Below are 19,311 nucleotides of genomic sequence, written 5' to 3'. Positions count from 1 at the left end.
AACACAAGGAAAAGTTGGCGGCTGCCTTTTCAGCCACATTACCATTTGCCGATGAAGTGTTATTATTAGCCACTGTTATGTTATGCAATCCAGAATACAAAATTTTACCAAACCACACCACAAAATGTCGATTAAAAATCCGAATTGATTATAAATCGGCCAAAACTATTTGTTTTATTCTGGAACTCAACGAAATATGCAATTAATTAATATCCGAATTGATATTAAATTGTGATACTATTTTCCTTAAAGTATCACGTCGGGGTCACCAATGTTCGATCTTATAAGCTTTTTTATAAGATGATGCGAAAAAAATAACAACTAGCGAAATGAAACAATTAGCAGCGAATTCTGCTTCCAAAAATTGATCTTCTTTATTTGCTGTTGCTATGCCAACTAAAAATACAAAAGTGATCTTAAATTGCAAAAAAGGGAATTCCAAAAAGCAAATGCAATTTCTAATGATCATTAAACATCATAAAACTACTAAAAATATACATATTTACATTTATGGTTTTGTAATTTACATTAAGCCATATGCACATATCGCTACATAAATTTCTCTTGTTAAGCCATACATATTGACGCCTAGCCAGTGCGGATAAAGAAAGAATGTAAATGCATACACACACTGAGCTACATATTGACTGGTGGCTGGTAAGTCTGCATCAACGTACATATGTAATGCATACACACACTGCATTACATATTTATTCTTGTTCGTCTAGTGCTGGTTTGGTTGATTTAGCACATACATACGTACAAACGCATGTAAATGGGTAAACGCACTGACAAACATATTGATGCGCTTGATGACGACTGCTGGCTACTTTTTTGGCTCTGCTTTGTGCGGGTGTTCTTAGGATTGCTGCTGTTTGATCAGTGGCGTAGCTTGACACATAATTTGTTTAAGCTCTCTACAGACATTTTTAAGTATTCTTTTATAAATACAAGACAGACGATAATGACCTGCTATTGTATTTGTTTTGTCATTGTCTTTTATATCAGTGTCCTGTCAACAGAAAATCTTAAGATGAAGATGGCGAAAAAACAAAATTAAAAGGTATATCTGTGGGGTTAGATTTACACTCCGTTTCATTTCAATAGCGCATTTCAAATTTTTATTTATTACTTCATTTTACTTGACATTCGTCGAATATTCTGGGATATGTTTATATATCTTTTTATACCCTACACCACTATGTGGAAAGGGTATTATAAGTTTGTTTTGGGAAAAATTCATGTAACACCGCGAAATATTCGTCGGAGACCCCCAATGTGGTATACCAATCTTCATATCTCGGCGAGATAAAGCGATTTTGAGATGTGTGTCCGTCCGTCCGTCCGTGTGTCCGTCTGTCCATTATAAATTGTAATCAAACTCCAGGCCGCAATTATGGACCGATCGTCACGAAATTTGGTATGGAGGTCGGTTTCATATCAGAATAGATCGCTATTTTAATTGGTGATGATCGTGAAATATTTAGCGGGTTAAATGGACCAAAAACATAATTTTTATCCGATTTTGCAGCTGCTCTGTAGGTCGCAATAATAGTCCGATCGCCTCGAAATTTTAAATAAGGTAAGAGTATATGACAAAGAAGAAGCTTGCAATTTGAGATGGCGATCAGATAATATTTAGAGGCTTAAATGGACCACAACTTTTGTGTGAAAATTGTGAAAATTTTTAATATACAGCTTATTTCTTTTTTCCTGGAAGAGACATTCCGGGCAGGTAAGCTATACTTGGAAGAGGAACGCTTGACCTTTTTATTGATGTCAATTGTGTTGTGTACATGATAAGATAACAGAGTTACAATCTAATATACCCAGTTATTTGTTTGTAGTGTAATCAAAAACACGCTAGAGGTCGCAATTATAGCTCAATAATCACGAAATTTTGCACGAGGTAAAAGTTTAGGTAGAATTTTTGATGATGATCTGATGTTATTTAGCGGATGAAATGGACCATTACATTTGTATGAACAATACAAAAAAATATTTTTGGTCTATATTTTATTTCCTGGAGGGCATATGCCGGCTAAGTAGGCTACATATGGAAATGGAACTACTGATCTTCCCCGTGATGCAAATCACGTGTCTGCTAGGTAACATTTTCTGCGACATTTTCTGAGTATCTCAGCCATATAAAACTTCTAAGAGATAAGCTGTGGGTCCCATATCATTGAGCGAATATAAATCGGAGTACACTCACTCATTGATATGAGAGAAGTCTCCCTTGTCCCTTCTGAGATGTTTGTGAAACAATTATTATATAATTATTTAAGCTTGGTGCGATACGGTACCAGAATTCACAAAGTTATTTCTTACAATAAGTTTATTTGTTCCAAAAAGAAATTTTGATTTGTGAAAAGCTAATTCCCAGTGGTAAAGGTGTAGGGTATCACATGGTCGGCCCAGTCCGACTATAGCCTTGGCTTACTTGTTTTGTACTCTTATGAAGTATCTTTCAACAAAAAGTGTTGCTTCGATAAAGTCCCGTTATATATGTTTGTAATTATACCCTCAGCCTTTAGGCTAGAAAAGGTATACACACTTTCATACGGGCAAAATGTGCCTCATCGAAATAATGGTTTTAGACCCCAAGTATGTTTGGACGAAATGTGTTTCAGACAATTTGGAGTTGATTTAGCGATGTCCGTCCGTCTGTCTGTCTGGCTGGCTGGTGCGCACGATAACTCCCGAACGGATGGACCGATTTGGTCCAAAATTAGGCTTTAGCAATATTTTGTCCAAACTTGGTTTAAGTTCGAAGATGAGCCATATCAGTCCACTCCTTCCCGTACCTCCCCCACAAAAGTTCGAAAATGTTCGGAAAATTTGAAGGGAGTAACCGATTTGGTCCATACTTTGCCCACCGTGAAATGTGTACAAGGCTTAAATATAGACAACATAGACTCAATCGGTCCACTCCTTCGGGTACCTCCCACACAAAATTTCGGAAGAGTTCAGATTAGAGCCTGCTCTCAAATCGCTTTGATCTTTGTTGTAGAAACTTGTATTCACTGTCCCCCATACGACGGTAGAAGTTTCATCAGGGGGAAGTCCATACTTCCCGAGAAAATAGCCCGAAAGGTGCAAAAACCCCTATGACACCGTGTGTAGTGGTTGGAGCCCAAGATAACTCTTAAACGTATCTGCCGATTCGGTCCAAACTGTGGCCTTCGTAATGTTTTATGCAACCTTAGTTTAAGTTTGAAGATAAAACATATCGGTCCACTCCTTCAGGTACCTCCCCCACAAAAGTTAAAAAAATTTCGAAAAAATTGTGCACACGATAACTCTTGACGGGAGAGACCGATTTGGTCCATACTTTACACATCCTAATATATCATACCAGATATAGGTCAGGTTCGAATGTGGACAATATTTGTCCACTCCTTCGGGTACCCCCGACACAAATTTTGGATAAATTCACTTTAAGACCTGCTCTCGAATCACTTTGATTTTTTTGAAGAAACTTGCATACGCTGCCTCAAATACGACAGTAAAAGTTTTTTATTTCTTCGAGTATTAGATGAAATTCGAAGGTGAGCTTATGGGTCCACTCCTTCCGGTACCTCCCCCACAAAAGATCAAAAATATTCGCTAAAATGGTACGCGCGATATCTCATAGACGTAGCAACCGATTTGGTCCAAGCTTTGGATCTCTAAATATTGTCGAAACTTAGTTTATATTCAAATTTTGGGCCCTATTTGTCCGATCCTGGAGGTACCACATACACAACTGTTCAGCATTTTTGTTTGGTTAAGGGTCTGGGAAAACAAGTATTTCAATCCACACAGGCGGAGGATATATCTCTGTCGGCAAAGCCGACTGATACTTTTTTACTTGTTTTCTTTCAATAAAACCCAAAATGTGCATGGTTTAAAGTGTCTCACTGGAATAGTACATTTTTTAATGACTTGAGTACAACTGCAAATTTGAATGCTATCGTTACGATTCTTTAAAATTGGAATAAATAAAAACCATTTCAAGTTTAAAACGCTATAATTGGTCAAACTATGACTTTAATATTAGGGAACTAAGACCTTTTGAAGGCTGTGGCCTTTATTGTCTATAATACATTATGCTAAAGACTACTTAAGAAAACAATATACACATTATTATCTATCTATCACAATTTTATACAGTAGAATCGCGATAATTCGTACCTCGATAAATCGAAAATCTCGATAATTCGTATAAGCTGTCGGACCCTTGAAGCCATTACCTTCGCATTTAACCTCGCTAATTCGAAATCCTCGCTAATTCGAAATCCTCGACAATTCGTATAAAATTGCCGGCCCTTGGATTACGAATTATCGAGGTTCTACTGTATTTTGAAGTATTCTTATACCCTCAGCCTTTGATACAACCAAAAATGTGCCTCATCGAAATAACGGTTTTAGACCCCAAGTATGTTTGGACGAAATTCATTTCAGACAATTTGGAGTCGATTTATCAATGTCCGTCTGCCCGTCCGTCTGTCTGGCTGGTGCACACGTTAACTCTCGAACGGATCAACTGATTCGAACCAAATTTTGGGTACCGTAATATTTTGCCCAAACTTAGTTTAAGTTCGAAGATGGTCCACTCCTTCGGGTACCTTACCCACAAAAGTTCAAAGTTTGTCTGTATGATGGTGTGAACGATAACTCTGGAAGGGAGCAATCGATTTGATCCTTGTGGTACCTCCCACATAAAATTCTGTTAAAGTGACATTTTTTTGAAATTTGTTTCAGTAAGTTGTCCTTGAGACTCCCTTTATGACGGTACAATTTTTTTCTTGCGCAAGTCTATACTTCCTGAGATATTGGCCTTAATGTTCCAAGAAACCCTGACGGCACCAACCAAAATGGTAAGTCCGCAAGATAATTCTCGCAGGAGTTTCTGATTGATGCAGACTTTGCACATCATATTATTTTATCCAGTCATGTATCAGGTTGGAATATGGGCTATATCGGCCCACTCCTTCTGGTACCTGCGACACAAAATTCGAAAAAAGTGAAGTTTTGAGAGCTCCTCTCGCATCGTTTTGATTATTTTTTCAGTAGGTTGTTCTATCGACCTCATTTTCAACAGCACAATATTTTTCCGGAGTAAGTCAATACTTCCTGAGATAATGGTCCAAGCACCAAAATCCCGGCACATACTAAAATGGCTATTGTGCAAGATAACTCTAAAACTTTTTCAAAAATTTCTTTTTTCAAACTTAGTTTAACGTAATGTAATATTTCGAATCCTTTATGAAGAAGCTTGGTAACTAAAAATGTTTGGTATATCAATGATTTGGTATAGCTCCACATTACGCAGATTTTAAAGCAAACTCGTGATACAAAATCTATATATTTTATATACGGCATAATTATTGTGTTTGGTTTTATTTTTTTTCAGTGGCTAATGGTATATCTCCGTCAGCACAGCTGACATCTGCTTCTCTTCTGCAAAGCTTTTAATCAGTACCAAGTAGATTGTCGACAGTAGCCGGATGTAATATTATTATTTTGGTTTAGCTGGCACTAAGTAATTTGGTATAAAAGGTAGAATGGGTGACAGTTTTAGTATCTTCCTAAATAAATGTTTGCCAGTAAAATGCTTATGCAGTGGGGTAGCGGTGTAGGGTATCACGTACTTGGCCCCGTCCCGAATATTGCCTTTGCTTACTTGTTGATAATAAATATTCACGTTTTCACTTTGGCCAGAAATTTATAGTGCAACCTTCGTATGATTGGTATTGAGGGTACAAACCATGCAGAGAATTGTCGGTATAGGTCCACGTTTTGATATCGCCCCCACAGAACGGAACCCCCGATGAATTTTGAAAAATTTAGCCGTATTATCCAACCGAAATGTCTGAAAATCTATCGGGTCGAAATTTGTATACCCTTCACCATAAAATTTTCTAAACTACAGCGGAGTAATATGTTTCCTTTTCTGTACACAATACTATTTTATCAGAAAATGTACCTAAAATGTCACCAATTGGGTGGCACCATTATATGGGGCCTTTCACAAAGTGTGGACCTATGTTGAAAATTTTTGGTGGAGAAATTTTTGACCACTGGCAATCTCAAAAGTCAAATTACAGATAGTTCGGTCGAAATAAAAGCCTCAAATATTCACTTAACATGACATCGATTATCTGAAAATGAAACAGATAACTTTAAACAAGTCGAGATATAAGATATAACTGGTTACATGCACGGTATACCGCACTCATTTACATTCAAGCTAACTTTAAGGAGTTTAATTTTATCACATTTATCTGAATATCAACAACCCACATTGCTCACAAGTCCTCTGACAAAACCGATGATCTCTTTTTGTTGTTGACTTTAACAGAATTTTACAAGGTTTATCATTGCCTATGAGTATACAGAGCAAAAAATTTACAAAAATATCCTCAAAAGGGCATTTGTTTTTCATTGCCTTAAAACAATTTTACTTCTATTCTAATGCTGCTGTTAGTTTTCGTTGCTCTTCCTATGTTTCGATGGTTGCACTTTCACCATGTGTGTAATATTCACTCCAGTGCCTGCATTTTGGCAACCACAACGAATTTCAAGCTCTAGTTTTCTCTTGTCCCTCACTAACTATAAAGCGTTTACTACAATAGGGCTTATCTCATAGACATCGCTTCAAATGGTAAGCGTCAATTTGTGGAAACGAAGAATTCCCACACACATTCATATTCCCCTAATATACCACTCACTCATAGTATGTAAATATATATGTGATGTATATTTGTGGGTGTGTATGCATTTGTATGCAATGAAACACGAATGCATGCATGAATGCACCACTTGGTATTTGTCTGTGTGCAGTGTCAAGCGAAAGAACGACCGTAGAGAACGTTATAATTGTTCCCGGCAGGAAATGTGTCGGTAATGGGGACACACAACAAATGTCATGGAAATTCTCTCACATTTGTATATGGCAAATTGCAAATGCGGATGTTTGATGAAGATGACTGCGATGATGATGAAACAGTCAGTCCAATGTATCGACAAAATATAAATATTTATATTTCCACACCAACAAAGATTTGCCAACGCTGATAATACGAAATGGAAATGCTTTGGCTGTGAAATGTAAAATAGCATGCCTTTATTATGACAAGACTAATTTCCAACATTAACTGTATCATCATCTGCTGATTGAAAGCTGACAGAATAATTTCATTATAATGTTGTAATGTAACTTTTGGAAATGGCCTTAAAAGTTTTGTAGTAAATTTAATAGGAAAATTAAAAATCGATTTTTTTGCGATAGATAGAAGAGATAGAATTAAAAAATGTTTACGAAATTTTTTTCTAACTTGTATAATAAAAACAACCTTTAATTACAGACAAATCGAAAGTTAAATGATGAAGGAGGTTTAATACCTATATAAACCTGACAAATTTGACAAATTTAAGCCATTCTGCTGAATATTTTTTTACCAACAAAATTAGATATGAAGAGGTGACGTAGGGGATGGAAGATACCAAGGAACGCACTGTGGTCGAACTTGTGTGGGAAGAGCGGCCAAAAATACTTCCTGAGCAGATAACAATACGAAAATTTCAGTAAAGGCTAGTTTAGCAACACAAATAAAAAGAAGCAAAAAAATTCAATATAGGTCCAAGGTTAGGTATAGCTCCCATAGAACGGTACCCCCTGATTTCAGGCATTTTGGGGGTCTTGACCACATCTTTCAGTGAAATTGGCTAAAATTTGGCTATCGGTATTCCCTAGTATTAGAAAACCTTCTAGCAAAATTTTTTTGAACTGGGTCCACGTTTTTATTGGGTTCCCATGTAATTGTACCGCCCGATTTTCGGAATTTTGAGGGTTTCATATAAGTTATTAAATCGAAATGGCCGAAATGCCACTTAATCTTTCGTGGATGTAGGCTACCCCCAGAAAATTTTCGATTAATGTAGGTCCACCCTTTGATTTTGTCCTCATAAATAGGTACCGCCAAATATTCGGTATTTTTAGGGTTCTAGCCGTAATAATCAATCAAAATGGCTGATTTTTTCATATTTTACATTGAGGACCACATTTTAACGTATCCTTCATATAACTGAACCTCACAATGCCTCTTCTATATATTTAAAAAGCTGAAATGTATCACCTGCACATTTGAAAAATTTACAAAAACACCCTGAAATATACCCTTAGTATTTTGGGAACCAGTTCCAAAGATGCGGAAAGATGCAGCTGAAAGTTTGAAAAATACTATGCTAAGACTATTACTGATCTTTTAAAAAAAATTTCGTTAGGGGGAAAGAGGGGGAACATAATTAAAACTTTACATGAAATTGAATTATATTGAAGCAATGATATTACAAAAGTCCTTTAGTCAACACACGTATTCAATAATGAATCCTAAAAATTAACAGACACAAAACTGCATAAAAATTAAGTTTGCTCAATATAGAGTTCATTTAGTTTGATATTAATATTTTACTTTCACCTAACTTTTGCACTGAATTCACCTAGAAATCCAACCTGTTAAATTTTCTCTTTTTTGGTGCCATTCTCAAAGAGTACAGTAAGAAGTAATTCGTAACAAATTTATTTTAGAGAAATTTAACATGTTAGTAGTAGATATGAACACATTTGGTACCGAAAATTAGACTTTCATTTTTTAATTTTGGCCAATGGCAGCGACCACAGTGGAACGGTCCTGACCGGTTTTAACATGGCAAAGCCCAGGATTTATCTTGGTCCCTCTTTCATCTCAAGTGGACACTGACCCCCCCGTGGTGTCACCTGGGGAGCTGCCTTTAACACCCGTTAAATGTAGTGAGCTAACATGTGCCGCGCGTTCACCCATAAGAACGTTAAAAACTTGGGTTTGGGCGTCGGGTTAGTAACCCTCCCATAGAAAAAACATCCTACTATGAAAAAACGAAAGAAAAGAAAAACAAACCCCTCTAAAGTTGACGAACCCCGCAAACGTTTTAAGGACCATGATCTGCGAATCTGCACCTGGAATGTTCGCACTCTTTATAGAGAAGGTGCAGTCTTCGCATTGGCAGACGTACTTGAAAAGTACAAGGCCGATATTACTGCCATACAGGAAATACGATGGATTGGGAAAGGCGTCACAACAACACCTAAAGGTGAAGGACTGTATTATAGCAGCCATTACGTAAAGCATGAGTTTGGTTGTGGATTCGTAGTTAGTCGGAGACTAAAACATCTGGTATCCAGCTTCACCCCAGTGAATGAAAGACTTGCTGCAATTCGAATAAAAGCTAAATTCTTCAACATCAGCTTTATTTGTGCTCATGCTCCCACTGAAGAAAAGGACGAGCAGACCAAAGATATATTTTACGAGCGCTTAGAAGAAACATATGACCGTTGCCCTGCCCATGGCATTAAAATCATTCTAGGCGATTTTAATGCCAAAATTGGAAAGGAGAATGAATATCTTTGGCCCAACAGTCGGGAAATTCAGTCTCCACAGTGAAACATCTGACAATGGTATGAGGCTGATAGACTTTGCAGCTGCAAAAAACATGGTAGTTAGCAGTACCAGATTTAATCATCTCGATATTCATAAGGGCACCTGGCTGTCTCCAGATCAAAGAACAAGTAATCAAATTGATCATGTTGTAATAGATGGAAGACATTCATCCAGCGTGTTGGATGTACGATCGTTCCGATGCGCAAACATTGATTCGGACCACTACCTTGTTGCAGCAAAGGTACGTACCCGTCTAAACGTTGCAAATAAAGCACGAACAGACTGAACGCGGAAGTTGGACATCGATAGGCTGCAAACACAACAGATAGCCACAGCATATTCCACTCGACTAGCCCAATTGCTTAACGCGAGCACTCCTTATTCCGATAACATAACAACACAATGGCAACATATTGCCCACTCCATGCAAACAACCGTAAAATCCAAACTTGAATACCAGAGTCCTCCACCAAGGAATCCATGGTATGACCAGGATAGTCGTGCTTCTACCGCAGAGAAAAATTCGGCATTTAGGGCTACTCTACAGTCAGTAGCAACGCGTAGCGCACGATAGAGGTATCGAGAGAAAGGGAGAGAGGAGATACGTCTTTTCCGCCGGAAAAAGAGAGAAATGGAAAAACGAGTGTCTGAAAAAATCGAGATGTACAGGAGCCAGAATGAAGTCCGAAAGTTTTACCAAAGAGTAAAGCATCAAACTGATGGCTTTGGTACAGGCACATCATCCTGTAGAGATCAGCAAGGTAATTTGGTAACTGATACAGATAGTGTGCTCAGGATATGGAAAGAGTTCTTTTCCAAACTGTTTGTGTCCAATAGTAGCGAACACGACGAAGATATCACAGAATCAATCCCAGAAGATGGTATTGAATGTATACCGCATAGCCAGAATGAGGTACAGTCAGCAATAAATCGGCTAAGGAATAATAAGGCAGCAGGAGCCGATGGCTTACCAGTCGATCTGTTCAAAACCGAAGGCGACTCGCTGATAAGGTGTATGCATCAGCTAGTTAGCACCATCTGGCAGGAAGAACGCGTACCCGACGATTGGAACCTGAGTATCCACAAGAAAGGAGACAAGACTGTATGCTCTTACTATACAGGCATAAGTCTTCTCCCTATTGCCTATAAGATAGTGTCAGTGATATTATGCGAAAGACTGAATCCTATGGTCAATAAAATAATTGGGCCATATCAATGCGGCTTTAGACCTGGCAAGTCCATCATTGACCAGATATTTACCCCGCGGCAAATCCTGGAGAAGACCCAAAAAATGCAGATCGACACCTACCACCTTTTCGTCGATTATAAGGCAGCCTTTGACAGCCCCCTACTCACAAAAGGTATTCCAAGCCATGTCTGAATTTGGTATCCCCGCAAAGCTCATTCGGCTTTATAAGATGACTTTAACTGATACTAGGTCTTCAGTTAAAATAGGAAAGAACCTCTCCGAACAATTTAGTACCAAAAGAGGTTTCAGAGAAGGACCTGCTCAACATCCTGCTGGAAAAGTTTATACGAGATGCAAATGTCAAAAGAAATGGCACGATACACAGCAACAGCCACATGTTAATTGCTTATGGACATCATGGGACGATCAGTAAAGGAACTAACTGATACCCTTAAGAAGGTTTAAGGAGTATCAGCAAAAGTGGGTCTGGCAGTAAACGGCAAACAGATAAAGTTGATGGTGTCGACCGCAATGTGTCCATAGAGCTAGGACCAACAGTGGAAGTTGGTTCCTATAATTTTGAGGTAGTAAAAGACTTCGTCTACCTCGGCACCGCCATAAACACAACAAACAACAGGAGTTGTGTTGGCCAACAGATGCTGCTTTGGCTTAAGTAAGCAGTTTAAAAACAAGGCCACATCTCGTCAAACAAAAACAACGCTTTACAAAACACTGATACTACCTGTGCTAATGTATGGTTCCGAATATGGGTACTTGCGCAAGCAGATAAGGCAGTGTTTGGAGTGTTTGAGAGAAAAAAATCTTCGAAAGATCTAAGGGCCAATCTGCGTTGACGGTGAATATCGACGTAGTATGAACCACTAGCTGTATCTGCTATACAACGACATCTGTATAGATAAACGTATCGAGATGCAACGATTGCGTTGGCTAGGCCATATCATAAGAATGAGCGATGATGAACCCGCTAAAAAGTCGTTTAAATACGGGCCACATGGCGGTACACGCAGAACTGGCATGCCAAGGCTTCCATGGAGAGAAGAAGTGGAAAAAGAGATGGAAAGACGCAGTATTCCAAAAAGAAAAGCAACAAACAGAGAGAATTGGAGATCTTTTCTTAGTTCGGCTTATGGAACAAATGCTCTGTAATGGGACAGCTAACTACCTCAATCTTAATCCGGACCGATTTCGGTATGATTTGGTAGTTTTATTTTTTAGAGAAAATTCACTCACATATTCCACATTTCATTGAAATCGGACCTGTTTGGTGCAGCAAATACCTAAAATCGGCCAAAATAATATACCGATATTATTTGGCACATTTATTTCTAGGGCGAATCCAGTCACACATTCCAAATTTCATCGAAAACGGACACATATGACGTGTTTGGCGCAGCAACTAAGAAACTTTAACCAAATCCAAATATACAAATCAGAATCGATTTATTCATTGTAGACAGAATTTCTTCACTCATTTCGAATTCCATCAAAATTGGTAAACCAAAAACTTAAAATCGGGCGAAAATATATATGAAAGTTGTTTCCAAATCTGAACCGATTTCAATATAATTTGGCGAACTTTTTTCTAGACCAAATTCCGTCATACGTTATGAATTTCATCAAAAACGGACATGCGAAGCGTGTTTGGTGCATCAAATACCTAAAATTGGGTGAAAGTATATGGTAACATGGGGCGCCTTCGCCACGTTTTTGTTCAATATGTTCTAATATCGACATTATTAAAGTTTTTCCAAATATTATTTTTGGTAAGAATATTAGCATGTCTTGACTACAAGTTTTGATATATAAATGATTATAATTTTGTTTTTAAAATATTATTTTTGTGAATTTACAAAATGTCTAAAAAGTGGCGAAGCCTCCCCACCCATGGGGTAGCTTCGCCATCGATATAGGACATATATCAACGGACTCTAAACTGGCATTTACCATACTTCCTCCTCAAATATCAACATTATTCATAAAAGGAACACGTTTTCTATTTAATAATCAAAAATGATTCTAAAATTTACAAAAAGAAACATATTGTAGCCGTTAATTGAAGTAGGTTCCTTGAATTTAGGCATAAAAATGAAATTTTTGTCAAATTAGATAGGATAGGCACAATATTTGATTTCAACTTCACATCATAGCGTGGTATATCAATAGCATAACCAATTTAAGTTAAACCTGACATATTTCTCACATTAACCCACAACACCCCTATCATGGCGTAGCCGCCCCACCCCCTACATAGTTCATAATATGAATATATTGACATTTATAATTACTTTTATCATGCAAATTAGTTGGATTTATATTCTTCAGTAGTTGTCTATTAACGGTATAAAATATAATTTTGATATCACAAAAGGTATACAAGATATCACAAAATATACCTACCATGAATATTTTTCGCAATACCCCAAAAACATGAAACAGCGTGCATCAGCAATCATATATTTGATAGAAATGCCAATTTTTGGGAGATGAAAGATCTTCGTTAAACTCACAATTTTTCCTTTAACGGCATTTCTGTAGCAGTTAATATTATAGTGGCGAAGCCGCCCCATCTTACCATATATGGGATCTATACTCAAATCAGAACCGATTTCAATAAAGTTTGGCGAACTTTTTTCTAGACCAAATTCCGTCACACGTTTCAAATTTAATCAAAATCGGATTGTATTTGAGTCGAATCGGATAATAAATGCAACCTGTACTTTGAATGCAACGGAAGGACCTGCATATATCAACTCAGAAATCGATTCTATGTATATTTCTAAGAGCAATTATGGCCTTATCTCACTTCCTTTTGCATGTTACATACATATGCACAAAGACATAATACTGTGGCAAGAGGTAGGTGTGGTGTAGGCTATAAACATGACCCATCATTGATTTTCAGTATTTCACATTTCCACTATTTATTGCTTTCTGTGTGTATTTAGCCATTTCGCATTCTCAAAATTGTCAATAAAATTCTTTGTCATTTACGATTGACTGCAATTGCTATCGGCAATAAAAACCAACCAACCAAGTTTAAGTGGAATATGCCATTTGAATATTGTTCTTGTTTCAATAACTGCAGCAGAGTATTTTGATAGTTACGTGCCTTGAATTCAATATAGACTTCGTTTCGGTTTTATGCTGTTGTTCCTTTTTTCTATTTTAGATCCATTTTGGTTGCATGACAAATGTTCGATTTGTTGTAGGATATATTGGAGAGTTTCAGCGTGCAATATGCATAACTCATCTTGCGGTTATGTTGTCTTGTACTATTGCGATTTTTCGGTATTGGATAATAAAAATTCCACCAAGTTAAATTTTGAAAGCGAAATTGTGAAAAAGTCTTGTCATTTGATTCTAATGAAAACGAAATTGCAAAATGCAAAAATGTTGAAAGATATTTGAAATGGTACATATCAAAGTTTATGTCATTAACAATTTGCACGAGGGATATAGGATAAAGGATTTGAAACAAGAAAATGTTTTCGACTAACAAGTTTTCGGCTAACAATGTATTTATACCCTCGCCCACAATGTGGGTTTGTTTTGCTAAAAATTCATGTAAAACCGCGAAATATTCGTCGTAGACCCCCAATGTTATATACCATTTTACATATCTCGACGAGTCCCTTTTAAATTGCAATCAAACTCCAGGCCTCAATTATGGACCGACCGTCACGAAATTTGGTATGAGGCCCGAAATTTTAACTAAGGTGTGAGCTTATGACAGACGAGAAGCTTGCAATTTTACATGATGATCAGATAGTTTTTAGCGGGTGAAATTGACCGAAACTTTTGTGTGAAAATTAAAAAAAAATAATAATAATATATATCTTATATCTTTATTCCTGGAAGACGCATTTCGCCCACGTGAGTTATTTTTGAAAGACGATCTCTCGACCTTTCCATAGATGCCATGCCATTATGTTGATGTGCGTGCCCATATAACAAGGTTACAGCCTAGTATATACAGAAATTCTACAGTTTTAATTGTGTGTATTGTAACCATAACCACGCTAGAGTTCGAAGTTATTGTTTAATACTGACAAATTTTTACACGAGGTAAGAACTTTGGTCAAGGAAGATGCCAACAAGTTTGGATAATGAGCGGATAGTTCTGAGAAAAATATCTAAATTAAATTTTTGGTCTATATTTTATTTCTAGGAGACATATTTCGACATTATATGAAATTAAACTTGAAAACTAATATTAATATAGCCTAACATATAAGTGGTTTTATACCCTCCACCATAGTATGGAGGGTATATTAAGTTTGTCATTCCGTTTGTAACACATCGAACTAATCATTTGCGACCCTATAAAGTATATATATTCTTGATCAGGATAAAATTCTAAGACGATCTAGCCATGTCCGTCTGTCCGTCTGTTGTAATCACTCTAGCGTCCGTAATAATTGAGATAGAGTGCTGAAATTTGCACCCTATGGTCTTTTTTCCATAGGCAGGTCAAGTTCGAAGATGGGCTATATAGGTCCACTCTTTGGTATAGCCCCCATATAACGGTACCTCCGGATTTGAGGTATTTTGACGTTATGCGCCACATTTGCAAACCGAATTAGCTATAAATTGGCACTTAGGGTTCCTAGTGACCAACAAACTTATACCCCAAAGGATATGGGCATAGGTCCATGTTTTGGTATAGTCCCCATATAACGGTACCTCCCGATTTTCGGTATTTTGAGAATTTTAGCCACAATTTTTAACCGAACTATCTGCAATTTGACATTTAAGGTTCTCAGTGGTCATGAAATATCTCCGCGAAACATCATCAACATAGGTCCATGTTTTGGTATAGCCCCCATATAACGGTACCTCCCGATTTTCGGTATTTTGAGAATTTTAGCCACAATTTGTAACCGAACTATCTGCAATTTGACATTTGAGGTTCTCAGTGGTCATGAAACATCTCCACCAAACATCGTCAACATAGGTCCATGTTTTGGTATGGCCTCCTTATAACCGTACCTCCCGATTTTCAGTATTTTGAGCATTTTAGTTAAAATTTTTAACCGAACTAGCTGTAATTTGACATTTGAGGTTCTCAGTGGTCATGAAACATCTCCAACGAAACATCATCAACATAGGTCCATGTTTTGGTATAGCCCCCATATAACGGTATATCCCGATTTTCGGTATTTTGAGAATTTTAGCTGCAATTTTTAACGGAACTAGCTGTAATGATCTAAAATGATTTGTAATGATTTAAAAATATTGTCAATATAGAAGTTTTGGTATATCCCCCCATATAAATGTACCTCCCGATTTTCGGGAATTTTCAGTGGTGACGAAATTTCTTCACTAAAACTCGTCAACATGGGTCCATTTTTAAGGGTCTACATTGTTTTGATGAAACTATCCCTTATTTGACTCTTGAAGTTCCTTGCAGCTATCAAACTTTTCCGCCAAAAAAATTTAAAGATAGGTTAACTCTTTGATATAGCCCCGTAGGTGGTACCTTTCACCTAGCTGAACACATTTTTTTAGATTACAATATATAACACTGTGCAACAAAATGGAGGTGAACGTCTGGTGCACGGAAAATTCCTCTTGGGAAAGAAAGGCCTTGGTGAGTATATTATGAACCCCGAAGCACAGATCCGCCGTGAGTCGAACTTCCGCATTATGGCGTGGTGAAATTTTTGTTAGAGACCCTGTGGGCCATCAGGAATTAGCGTTATATCTTTGTTCACTTTTGCTTAAGTGCTATACAAAAACAACAAACAAAGATATAATGCTAATTCATGATGGCTTACAGGGTCTCTTGCAAAAACTTCATCACGCCATAACGCGGAAGTTCGACTCACGGCGCATCTGTCCTTCGGGGTTTTTAATATACACACACCAAGGGCTTTCATCTCCAAAAGGAATTATCTCTACCCCAACATTTGTGCTCACAGTGTAATTTAAGCAATAGTGGGAGGCAGTAGGGGTCTATCCATTGTCGAAAAGTTGTTCCACCTAAAACTGTGAGAGGACCCTAATTATTCCATTTTAATTAAGACTATTTTATGGTGGAGGGTATAAAAAGTTCGGCCCGGCCGAACTTAACGACTTTGCACTTGTTATTGTTGTGATTTTCTTGCATGGAACTACATTTACATTCCATGTTACAACATGTCGCAATCATGACAGAAAAGTTTTCAAATCATGAAAGAAGTATTCCCAGGTTTTTAAATTGTTACAAATTACAATGCTGTACGGGGTCTTGAAGTTTTTGTGATACCTTTGGTATAAAGTAATGTAATAGTACCTCGAAATATTGTTTTTTTTTTTTTTTTTTTGATCATTGATCATTCAATGTCCTTTCTTCCTTCGAAATTGGCCCAAAATTTAAAAAAAAAAAACATAGAGACGAGGCTGATCTGAGAGTAAATCTCCGTCGTTTAAATCGGTTAACAAATGGCTAAGTTATAGTGGTTTAAGTCTGAAACCCCCCACAAAAAACTATAACTGAATTTATCATAATTTTAAAAATAATTATTGAACAAAACTAAAAACATTATATTTTTGAAAATTATGAGAAATTCAGTTATAGTTTTTTTATGGGGGTTTTCAGACTTAAACCACTATAACTTAGCCATTTGTTAACCGATTTAAACAAATAATAACTTGTTCTAAAGATATTATTTATCCCTTTAAAAGGAAGAAGGATCACTAGAAATACGTTGTGAAAAAAAGAAGATATGTCCGTTTTAATTTGAAAATGTAAGAAAACCAGATTTTCGCTACTTTTACCGTTATAAAAAAATAAAACGAAGTGACCCAAATGAACTAAAGGCATTGTCGTTGCCCATGGAACCCAACACGATATAATTTTGCATCAGAACACTTGAATATTTTTCGGGTCAAATTTTATAGCACAATGTCATTTATCGACATTTTCCGAAAAGTTAAAGTCAAAATCGGGAGGCTCGATTTTCACGGTAGATATATGGTCCAGTGGACTTTTTTGCTCAGTTCAATCCCAGGAATCAGAAACGCGAAGGGCCCATTAAGGTTTTTTTCCTTCCACACAAATCGCCCCACCCTAGTATATACACTTTCATACGGGCAAAATGTGCCTCATCGAAATAATGGTTTTAGACAATTTGGAGTCGATTTAGCAATGTCCGTCCGTCTGTCTGTCTGGCTGGTGCGCACGATAACTCTCGAACGGATCAACCGATTCGGTCCAAAATTTGGCTATCGCTATATTTTGTCCAAACTTAGTTTTAGTTCGAAGATGGGCCATATTGGTCTACTCTTTCAGGTACCTCCCCCACAAAAGTTCGAAAATGTTCGGAAAATTTGTGCGCACGATAACTCTTGAAGGGAGTAATCAATTTGGTCCTTTCTTTGCACATCGTCAAATGTGTACCAGACATAGATAAGCTTTCGCTTTGGTTTTTGTTGTAGCAACTTATTATCACTGCCCCCATACGACGGTAAAAGTTTCATCAGGGGCAAGTCCATACTTCTTGAGAAAATAGCCTGAAAGGGGCAAAAAAACCCCTAGGACACCGTGTGTAGAGGTTGGAGCGTAAGATAACTCTCGAACGGATCTGTCATTTCGGTCCAAAATGGGGCCTTCGTAATATTTTGTGCAAACTTAGTTTAAGTTCGAAGATAAGCCATATCGGTCCACTCCTTCAGGTACCTCCCCCACAAAAGTTCAAAAATGTTCGGAAAAATTGTGCGTACAATAACTCTTAATAGGAGTGACAGATTTGGTCCATACTTTACTCATCCTAATATATCTACCAGGTATAGGTCTTCGAATATGGACTATATTTGTCCACTCCGTCGGGTACCTCCCACACACATTTTTGGATAAATTCACTTTAAGACCTGCTCTCGGATCACTTTGATTTTTGCTGAAGCAACTTGCATTCGCTGCCTCAATTTCGACAGTAAAAGTTTTTTTCAAGGGCAAGTCCATACTTTTTGAGAAAAAATCCGAAAATTGTAAAAAAAACACCCTATGGCACCATATGTAGTGACTGGAGAGCTCGAACCGAATACAGCGTTCGTCCACACTTATATCATCGATATCGTAATATTTCTTCGAATATTATATAAAATTCGAAGGTGGAAGGAGTGGACCTTCCGATACCTCCCCCACGAAAGTTCGAAAGTATTCGCTAAAATTGTACTCTTAATATTGTCGAAACTCAGTTTAAAAAAGCCCGATCTATCGATATTCCCGCAAATATTTGCGCTTTAATCCTATCCATATTGTTTTGAAACCCCCCCTAAATACGTAAGTTTTTTTTGGAAAAAAAGCATTTCAATCCACACAGGCTGAGGGTATATCTCTGTCGGCAATGTCGACTGATACTTTTTTACTTGTTTTTCAATACTTTAGTTAACATTTTTCAAAGGACTTAATATCGCTTCCAGTAGGCATTTAAATATAGGTTAAATACTAAATTACGATTGATATTAACGCTTCACAACCATTTTGTAATATTACCATTGTATAAAAAGTCCTCGAACAATGTCATAGCGAAAGGTAATATCCAAGAGCCAAAGAGATTTTCCAAACCAATGAATTACACTTCAGTTAAAAATGGCAATAAAGTGTCCAATTGAAATTACGTCCAGTACAATTATACCTAACCGCAAATGAAAGAG

Source organism: Musca autumnalis, unplaced genomic scaffold, assembly GCF_047663935.1.
Source record: "Musca autumnalis isolate F117 unplaced genomic scaffold, ASM4766393v1 scaffold_1, whole genome shotgun sequence".
Lineage (NCBI taxonomy): Eukaryota > Metazoa > Arthropoda > Insecta > Diptera > Muscidae > Musca > Musca autumnalis.
This window is presented reverse-complemented; position numbering follows the sequence as displayed.